This window comes from Ambystoma mexicanum, chromosome 9, assembly GCF_040938575.1.
Source record: "Ambystoma mexicanum isolate Mex_15411 chromosome 9, UKY_AmexF1_1, whole genome shotgun sequence".
NCBI classification, from domain to species: Eukaryota; Metazoa; Chordata; class Amphibia; order Caudata; family Ambystomatidae; genus Ambystoma; species Ambystoma mexicanum.
In genome coordinates this window covers 402,779,711-402,789,908 of record NC_090931.1, presented here as the reverse complement: position 1 = coordinate 402,789,908, position 10,198 = coordinate 402,779,711, and the positions used below count along the sequence as shown (strand labels likewise).

Sequence of the window (10,198 nt, the reverse complement as noted above, 5' to 3'; positions counted from 1 at the left end):
TCTGGGGGTTTTTCCCCTGTATGTTTTGCCTCCATTGGCCCGGGAGGATAGCACAGCGGCAGCGTGCGCGTCTTGGAAGCAAGACGACACAAAGCAACAACAGGTTCGATCCCCGGGTCCGCGCTTAGAAACCTCCGAGTGTTTAAGCGCGTTATAAATACGTAACTAAGACAAAGAAAAAACCTAATCTTAATCTGTGTTTCCTCTGTAACAGCGCCTCGATGCCTCATGGGCTGCAAGTGCGCTTAACAAATGCAAATAAATAAAATAAATCAAGCAGTGACGTGTGGCTTAAGTCCATGCCTGCTACGAGACAATTACAACACTGTATCTTTAAATCAATGAGCCCCCGCCTGCCGTTACGTCAACGCTGAGACCTATTTAATCCCGTCCTCCGCACGTCTGTTGGCCATTAGTCTTTACAACACGGCTGCGGCGAGAGGATCGTTCGTCTCGGAACCAAGGAGTGCAAGGTAAGCATTCGTATTCCACACACCTCAGAGTAACAAGCTCGCTCTCGCTAATAGCGTGTTTTCTGACCAGTTCTTTGTGCTCTGTATTTCTACAGATTGCCTGCACACGAACTGGACAACATGCCCTCGACTACACGGATTCTATTGCTACTGGGGTCCTAGTGTTGGTATTAATTTCCCGATCGCCTCTTCACATTAAAAATTACAATTGACGTTTTCCTTGTGAACAGGTATATAAAAATAGCGTTTGTTAAAAAGTTTGTTCATGTCTAACAAGACCATAAGATTAAATACTTGCTTCTTATACTTTACTTAGGATACGTTGTGAATTCAATACCACAAATGCCGTTTCTAAGCTCCACTTTGGATGTGTTAAATGATGCCTAGCGGGATTTTCCTCCGGTTATGTGCATGATTCACTCGACGATATCCGGATGTAAGTCTTTCTTCGCATGAACACTATTTTTTGTGTCCCGAGGTTTGATGGAACACTGTCCTTTGGGATTAACAACCTGATAAATGACATATTAATAGCAAAAGAACTAATTCAAAATGACTGGCCATTTCCTACCTATTGATGTAGGTGACGCTATGAATTAACTAGATGACTAATAATTAGGCATTATGGGTGACATTTTTGTCCCTTAAATGGATCATCAAGGTTCATTTTTTACTGTGCTGATCACACTCGACCCAGGAGCTATTGGTAAGGGGTGGATTTTTTCTTAGATGTCACACAAGGGTATGTTAACTGTGGTCCGTGGTAAACACGGTAGATATACTATCTTGGAGATAGAATACAGTTTGATAGTTTACCTACATAGTTTTTGTGAATAAAATAGACAGCCAATATGAGTTTTGTGTATACATTAGAACCTATGCATGGAAGAACATTTTAGTCTTATTTTTGAAGTCAATGCTTGATGTCTTATAATTAATTGCATATATATGTCTTTTTAGATCTCTGATGCCAATAGTAAATTGTCCATAAGGCTCATCTTGAAGAAATGTCCTGTCCTGATGATGGCCACTACATTTATCCCTTGTATGGACACTTGAGAAACTGTCCCATCTGATTATTGGCCGAAACATGTCGACATTTTTTATCTCATGAAATGTCTAAATTTTAGTCATTTTGTACAACTTGTGTATTAGGATTAGAAAGTATATTAAGTTTATTCATCCTTTATGTCTGTTTTCCTTGTTGGTTTTCTGTTACGTATAACCCTGCCTTATTTTTCCTGACACTGAGCACTGTACCTTAATTTTGTGTGCCTTCTTAATATGTTTGACATCCCCTATTAAAATTATGTTTATTTATGTTCATGCATATGGTTCTTGATATAACTGCTGTCTCTACAGATTAATGCTGTCTTGTAAATATATATATGTGTGACAATAAGTTTCCAACCTATCTTTGAGGTTAGAGGAGTGAGGGGTAAGCAATTCTCTAGTGTCAGTTTTCTGACACACCTATATATTCCCTTGTTATTTATCCCTATTTTGAGAATTGCTCCCCCGTTAACAAAAAACATTGGGATTGGGCCTATTTTTCTATCACATGTATGTGTATTGGACATGCCAATCACAGGCCAATGTGTGATGGCACTGCTAGGCAGCATGCAGTAAATTTGTTGGTCTTCCATCTTGGTGTCATCAATGTGTGCCATTTGCCTCCCCTTCATACGCAGTGACAGTGCATGCATGGGAGGGTTATAATCATGTGGTACATGTGTCAATGAAGTACTGTTTCTGTTGCTTCTCAGCCCTAATTGTGTTCCATGTTGCTAATGCCTGTTCCCATTTCTTTTCTTTCATGTCTTTGCAGGGGATGACGCACTTGATACTGCTGGGGTTGTGGAGATGGTGCAGACCCAGGAGGGGTCTCAGGCCCGACCGGGCACCAGTGAGGGACGTGGTGTGGTGGTGGGTGAGAACGCACTCTTGCTGCAGGCCGTCATCTCAAGGGGTGTCTCTGGGTGCACCTCCCCCGAGCTCTATTCAGGTGTCGATTCGGATGATGAGACCTATGTGCCGTCGCAGGTAAGTGTTCCTGGGAGGGATTCTGTTCTGTCCCACCCACCTGCACCAGGGTCAGAACCCTCAATGGGGATGTCAGTGTTGGTAGGTCCGCCTTTGGTGGTTTGGATGCAGGGTCACACTCCGCTACATCTGATCCTGTTCCTGGGCCAGCAGATCAGAGGGGGAATGCAGTCCTGCAGCCTCAGGCAGTGCCGGCACAGCAAGGCGCAGTTCGCCTTGCCCCAGACAGGTGTGGTGCCCGCTGACACGGTGGCCGTACGCCACCTGGCAATACCGCATGGGAGCAATCCATATACGGTATGGCAAACCAACAGGCAGCATCAACTGAGATGATGGCTCAGGCCATGGATAGGGTGGCCACTTCCATTGTCCCCCAAGAAAGGCTAATTGAACAACTACAGCAGGCAACAGACTCCATTAGCCAGTCACACAGGGAGGACATGTTGGCATCCAACAGGGACAGGCGGGCGGCACTGGAGACTCTGCAGGAAGCCATTTCTATTGAGTCCCAGGGCCACAGGGAAGCCCTGAGGGTGGAACTCCGTCAGCTCAGGGCAACTCTGGTTGAGCTTGAGGCTTCAGCTAACACGAGGACAGAACAGCAGCTGGAGCGGTTCACACGTACGCTCTCAGCTGAGATGCAGGCAACTAGGGCGGAGGTCCGGGCATCCTGTGAGTTGTTGCATGGGGACCTACGTACAATTATCCTCCAGACCCAGACCTTCCACACCCGCATGCTTGCTGCCATGGAGGACCAGACTAGGGTTGTGCGTTGGCTGCCTCCCATAGTGCCACCACCTCCTGATGCAGCTGCAGAGGGTGAGGAGGGTTACCAGACATTTGATCGAAAAAAATTGGTCGACTGGACAAATGGTCGAACCAATTTGGTCGAAAACCAAATGGTCGAATTTTTATTTTTTTATTTTTACCCCTTTTTTTGGGGGGGGGGTACCCCGCCCAACCCCCATTTTTTTCTAAAAAACCCTTTTTTCCCTAAACTACAACCTTAAAAATATATATATATAAATAAAAAAAAAAATTCGACCATTTGGTTTTCGACAAAATTACGTCAAACAAATGTCCTGTCGTTGAATTATTTTCGATGAAATGTCCGGACACCAGTGAGGAGAGCGACAGCAGCGATTCTTCCACAATAGAGTAGCCGTGCAGGCCATGAGCCCATTGAGGTGTTTTTTTTTTCCGCTAGATCCACACAGGTGTGCACCCTGTCCTCGGTCCTCCTGGGTGGCCTCCCCCTTCCCCTGGGCCCATTCATGGCCATTTTTGATTTTTGATTTTTTTCTTTTTTTTTTCGATTTTTGAATCTTGATTTTTTTGACAGTGTGTTGCCTTGTGTGGCTCCCGTGGGCATACGCTGTATTGTGGCTGGGCACATGCAGGCTTGTCCTGAATTTGGGTCAGATGCTTGGTTTTGTGTGACACACACCCCTCCTGCTTCCCGTTTCCATGGGCTTGCAAAGGGTGTGCCCAAGTGACATTGACTTACACAGTGACGTTGGACTCCCATTTGATGTGTGGGCAGTCTGTAGTCAATACTGTGTATACATTCCTAGTGCATATTGTTGTTGTATGGTACACTGCATGGTGTATTGATATGTGCCTCTGCATCCATCTCATCCTCCTAATTTGCAGGTCCATTTCTTATGTCTTCACAAGGCGGTCTACTGTGGAACTGGAGTCCATGTTGTAAGCAGTGCACCTACACTTGCGTGGCACCAACACTGTATAGTTGGAAGTGTTCGAAGTGCTGGCATTATCAGGTAGTGAGGCTACCAATTTTTTAAGTCTGTACTGTCATGTTTATGGTAGGTTGGAGGTTGTGTAGGTGATTGGTATTATTGGTAAGTATTTGGTAATGTGTGTTGTTGGTCCTGCATTACTGTGAGCATTTCGTGTGTGGCCAGTTTCCATTAGGGACACTGTAGTTGGTCACACTTGGGGCATGTTGTGGGGATTAATTTGTTTGCTCTCACATTGCATGATATGCCATGGTGTGTTGTGTGGCCGTGCCGGGGAGGGGTTGGGTGACATGGCACTGTTCTCATGTTGTATTTTGCAAGTGGGTATTCATTTTTGCTGCATGGAAGTGTGTCTTTTGATGACACTGCATTGGTGGTGTTTGTGTAGGTAGGGATGCACACATTGTGACACTTCCAGATGAACAATCTCAGGCTGCTATGGTTCTGACAGTTGACTGTCCCTTAATTCATCAGAATTGTCAGATTAAGTCATCATTGATTGTCAGATGGTATGTGCCAGGGCTGTGTGCACTCCACACGGGTGTGCTTTCTATGTGAAGTAATTAGCCACCAGCTACGTACGGGCTGCCTCACCCCGTGCCCTTTTCCCTCCCATGCGCAGCGGGCGTGCATGTGGTTGGGGATGTGGGGGCACCACCATGTTCACAGCCAGGCCCCGGCGTGTTGCAACATTGTGCAGGACACATGCTGCCACTATGATCCTGCACACTACTGGGGGAGCGTATAACAGCTGCCCACCAGAATGGTCAAGGGAGCGAAAGCGTGACTTGAGCACTCCGAATGTGCGCTCCACTATGCCCCGTGTTGCAATATGGGCTGTGTTGTATCTTACCTCGGGAGGCGTGATGGGGTTCCGAATTGGCATCATCATGTGTGGGTAGGCACTGTCCCCTGGGGAGGTGGTGATGGGGATCATTAGTGGGGTATTGGCATTACTCTGTATCTGTCATGCATGCGTGTGCTGTGGCATTTCTACTCACCAAGCAGCCATGCATCGCCATGCCGCCCAGCTTCCATGTCCCGGTTTAGGGTTGACATCCTGTAAATTAAGCTGTCGTGGGTGGACCCTGGATAGTTGGCATATACTGAGGTGATGATTCCCTTGGCATCACATACTACCTGGACGTTGATGGAATGCCAGTGCTTGCGGTTTCTATAGATGTGCTCAGATGCATGGGGGGACGTAGAGCCACATGGGTGCAATCAATGGCACCTAGCACTTTGGGGAATTGTGCCACCTTGTAGAAATCCTGGCTGACAGCCTGCCTTTCTGCAGGTGTTCTGGGCAGGTATATGTGCCTGCAGACTGATGGGCGTGCAGTGATGATGGCCAACACCTGGTGTAGTCACTGTGACTGCGTGGCCTGTGACACCCCCCCCACTATGGCACTTGTCCGCTGAAATGATCCGGTAGCCAAGAAGTGCAGTACATTGAGGACCTTCTCCAGGGTGCTGAGTGCTTGGGAGAACAGGGTGGGTGATGTGAGGTCATCCTCCCACTCACTGACCAGGTCGAGTATTATGTGTGGTGGAAACATTTACCTCCCATACACCTGGTCATCAGGCATACCAAATAGGCTGGTTCTGGGTGTGAAGATTCTTGCCCTGACTATCCTTCTCCTCCTCCTGCGGTATCCCACTGCCACATGCTGCTAGGAACGGTATATTCATCCTGGCGTCTGAGCTTGATTGTTGTTTACGCACTCTTTTATGCTGCGCGGGACGTGCACCTGCTTCATGCTGGCGTACGTGTTTCAGGATTGGACCTTATATTTTTTGGCACGTTGTAGGCGACCGTGTAAATCTTCCCGCCCACCCCAGGAATACACGTAACACGCTCTCCCAGGCCCAGTCCCGAGTAAATATTCCCACCCACCCCTGGAATACACGTACCCCACTCTCACAGGCCCAGTCGCGTGTGGAACTTCACGCGCACACCGAAATACACGTACCCTGCAAATTCGCGTGTGGAACTTCCCGCGCACCCCGAAATACACGTACCCTGCTGGTATCGCGTGTGGAAGTTCACGCGACCCATAATACACGTACCCTGATGGAATCGCGTGTGAGACTACCCACGCACCCCTGGAATACATGTACCTAGGCAAATCGCACAGCTGGGGGGTGGGGGTGCAGGGGACATGAGTGGGGGCCTGGTGGAGGGTGCCCCTGGATGCAGGGGGGTGGTGGTGCAGGGGGACAGGAGTGGGGGCCTGGTGGAGGGTGCCCCTGGATGCAGGGGGTGGGGTGCAGGGGGACAGGAGTGGTGGCCTGGTGGAGGGTGCCCAACAGTGCTGGGGGGTGGGCGTGCAAGGGAACATGAGTGGGGGGCTGGTGGAGGGTGCCCCTGGAAGCAGGGGGATGGGGGTGCAAGGGGACAGTAGTGGGGGCCTGGTGGAGGGTGCCCAACAGTGCTGGGGCGCGGGGGTACAGGGGGACATGAGTGGGGGCCTGGTGGAGGGTGCCCCTGGATGCAGGGGGGTGGGGGTGCTGGGAGACAGGAGTGGGGGCCTGGTGGAGGGTGCCCCTGGATGCTGGGGGGTGGGGGTGCTGGGAGACATGCGTTGGTGGGCAGTAGTGCATGGTGACATGTGGGTTGGCTGGGGGGCATGGCCATGGTGGTTGGGCTGCCTACGGGACATGTGCAGGGGTGCAGGGTAGTCCACTGTGGTGTGGGCCGCCTGCAGGGGCCGTGGAGGGTGTAGAGGTAACAGCTGGGAGGCCCCACACGGCCAATTCACGTGTGGGACTCCCCGGCACCCCCGAAATACATGTAGGCTGCTGGATTCACGTGTGGAATTTGCCGCGCACTCGGAGTACACGTACCTTGCTGAAATTGCGTGTGGAACTTCACGCGCACACCGAAATACACGTACCCTGCAAATTCGCGTGTGTAACTTCCCGCGAACCCTGTAATACACGTACCCTGCTAGTATCGCGTGTGGAAGTTCACGGGGACCCATAATACACGTACCCTGATGGAATCGCGTGTGAGACTACCCGCGCACCCCTGGAATACACGTACCCAGGCAAATCGCACGGCTGGGGGTGGGGGTGCAGGGAGACAGGAGTGGGGGCCTGGTGGAGGGTGCCCCTGGATGCAGGGGGGTGGGGGTGCAGGGGGACATGAGTGGGGGCCTGGTGGAGGGTGCCCCTGGATGCAGGGGGTGGGGGTGCAGGGGGACAGGAGTGGGGGCCTGGTGGAGGGTGCCCCTGGATGCAGGGTTGTGGGGGTGCAGGGGGACAGGAGTGGTGGCCTGGTGGAGGGTGCCCTACAGTGCTGGGGGATGGTGGTGCAGGGGGACATGAGTGGGGGCCTGGTGGAGGGTGCCCCTGGATGCACGGGGGTGGGGGTGCAGGGGAACAGGAGTGGGGGCCTGGTGGAGGGTGCCCCTGGATGCAGGGGGTTGGGATGCAGGGGGACAGAAGTGGTGGCCTGGTGGAGGGTGCCCTACAGTGCTGGGGGGTGGGGGTGCAGGGGGACATGAGTGGGGGCCTGGTGGAGGGTGCCCCTGGATGCAGGGGTATGGGGGTGCAGGGGGACAGGAGTGGGGGCCTGGTGGAGGGTGCCCTACAGTGCTGGGGGGTGGGGGTGCAGGGGGACATGAGTGGGGGCCTGGTGGAGGGTGCCCCTGGATGCAGGGGGGTGGGGGTGCAGGGGGACAGGAGTGGGGGCCTGGTGGAGGGTGCCCTACAGTGCTGGGGGGTGGGGGTGCAGGGGGACATGAGTGGGGGCCTGGTGGAGGGTGCCCCTGGATGCAGGGAGGTGGGGGTGCTGGGAGACAGGAGTGGGGGCCTGGTGGAGGGTGCCCCTGGATGCTGGGGGGTGGGGGTGCTGGGAGACATGCGTTGGTGGGCAGTGGTGCAAGGTGACATGTGGGTTGGCTGGGGGGCATGGCCATGGTGGATGGGCTGCCTGCGGGACATGTGCAGGGGTGCAGGGTAGTCCCCTGTGGTGTGGGCCGCCTGTAGGGGCCGTGGAGGGTATAGAGGGAACAGCTGGGAGGACCCACACGGCCAATTCACGTGTGGGACTCCCCGGCACCCCCGAAATACACGTAGGCTCCTGGATTCGCGTGTGGAATTTGCCGCACACCCGGAGTACACGTACCCTGCTGAAATTGCGTGTGGAACTTCACGCGCACACCGAAATACAAGTGCCCAGGCCAATCGCGTGTGGAACTTCCCGCGAACCCTGTAATACACGCACACGCTATTTTTAACACAGCGGGTGTCCGTGTTTGTCGGTACCCCTTTGCACCTCATTTGTCCTAGAGGTCCACTGTATGGATCATTCATCATAGCTGTATATGGGTGCTTTTTGTTAGCGCACATTTTGGCGCACATTTATTTCAGGCGCAGGGACGCTACCGTCTGCTTTCTTGTGGCGTACTTGTTTGGCCCTGTGCGCATCTTTGCCCGTGCGCTGGTTTGCCCTATTCGATTCCATGAATACGAGTTGTAGGCTGGCATGTGGGTGTTCCGCGCACTTGCCTCCTTTACTTCCCCCGTGACGCCCATATTTTCACGCGTTGTTCCCCATTCCGAGTGTTACGCCCCGTGTTCCGCCTACTTTTGTAATGTGCGCCGCGCTATGTGCGATTTCACAGCGGCCTTGGCGCACGCCGTTGGATGACCTGTCCGCGGGCGCGCACCACGCACTTTTACAGCGCACATCCAATATTTTTCTCGCGCACGGACTTCCATGAATCGATGTGCGCTGGTTTCCCTGCGATTTTCGCAGTTGCAATGCGATTTTCGCACTTTTACTGCGAATCGCACGTTTTGGCACCTCTGCGAGGGAATTTTCGGCGCACATTAATTCCATGAATCGGCTTGATAATCTGGCTATGCAGCCATAGATTTGGCTATGCAACATCTAACTAGGTTAGCCAACAGACCACCCAGGAACAAATCTAGTGGTGTGTAGAAATTAATATGGGTATGTAGCAATCAATTTGGTCATACAACACAGTTCTGGTTTGACTACTTTAAATCAGGCAATGCAATGATTGATCAGATTATCACAGAATGTCTAGTTTGAATTTAATTGAAATTGAGATTATTTCGACCAGAGTCATAAAACTTCAAATAAAATACAATTGCACAAGCATATTATACATTATACACTCTAAGATCTCATATAACACATACTTGATGTCATTGATGAATCCTTTATTTAATATAATCTTTCATTATCGAGGGCAGCATTAATTATTCAATATCATCTGGCAATGATTACGAAGCTTGGCACAGTATATGCAACATTATGGCTCATTTTGTTTTTGAAGAGGGCTCCAGTCCTGACGTGATAATAATTTAGACATGTTTTCATGTTCTCGTGATGTACAACTTAATAAAATGGACAGAGGAACATAAAATGCTGATTTGACTCTTTGATATTTTTACACTCTGGCCACATAACAGAATATGCAGGATTCCATGAGTTTAAAACAATCGTGAGTGGTAACGTGCCACACCAGAATTTAATAAATAACGTGAATACATATGGGGGCCATATTGCGTCACGATAATTCTCAACGTCACGGGTTAATGTTTCCATTTGGAAATGTCACATGAGTTAACGTTCAATATGTTTTTTAAAATGTTTTTCCTCCCAAACATGATAGGCTAGTTTAATTTGCTGGTACCTATTTTATTTGTAATTATTTCTGGCTTTATTCATACCTCTAGTTAGCCTATGTTGTTCAAAGTTTGCTTTAAATATGTATATCATGGTAATGTAGTACCTACCCCCTTCATTCCTTAATAGATCACGCGTTGCGTCTCTATATTTTGACAAATTAGGCCGAGCCCATCATTTCATCTAGTGATAACGGCTTGCATTTGGCCAGCTCATCAAATTCTATCCATCCGAAATCTGAATGTAAAGCTCTTGTG

At 50.5% G+C, this 10,198-nt stretch overlaps 1 long non-coding RNA gene across 1 annotated transcript; it reads left to right on the top strand.

The window, feature by feature from the left end:
- Positions 1–796: 796 nt before the first annotated feature.
- On the top strand, positions 797–1,805 carry LOC138489647 (uncharacterized). The gene is made up of 2 exons (XR_011274849.1): positions 797–909; positions 1,434–1,805. It is a non-coding gene; the product is annotated as an uncharacterized lncRNA (long non-coding RNA).
- Positions 1,806–10,198: the final 8,393 nt, after the last annotated feature.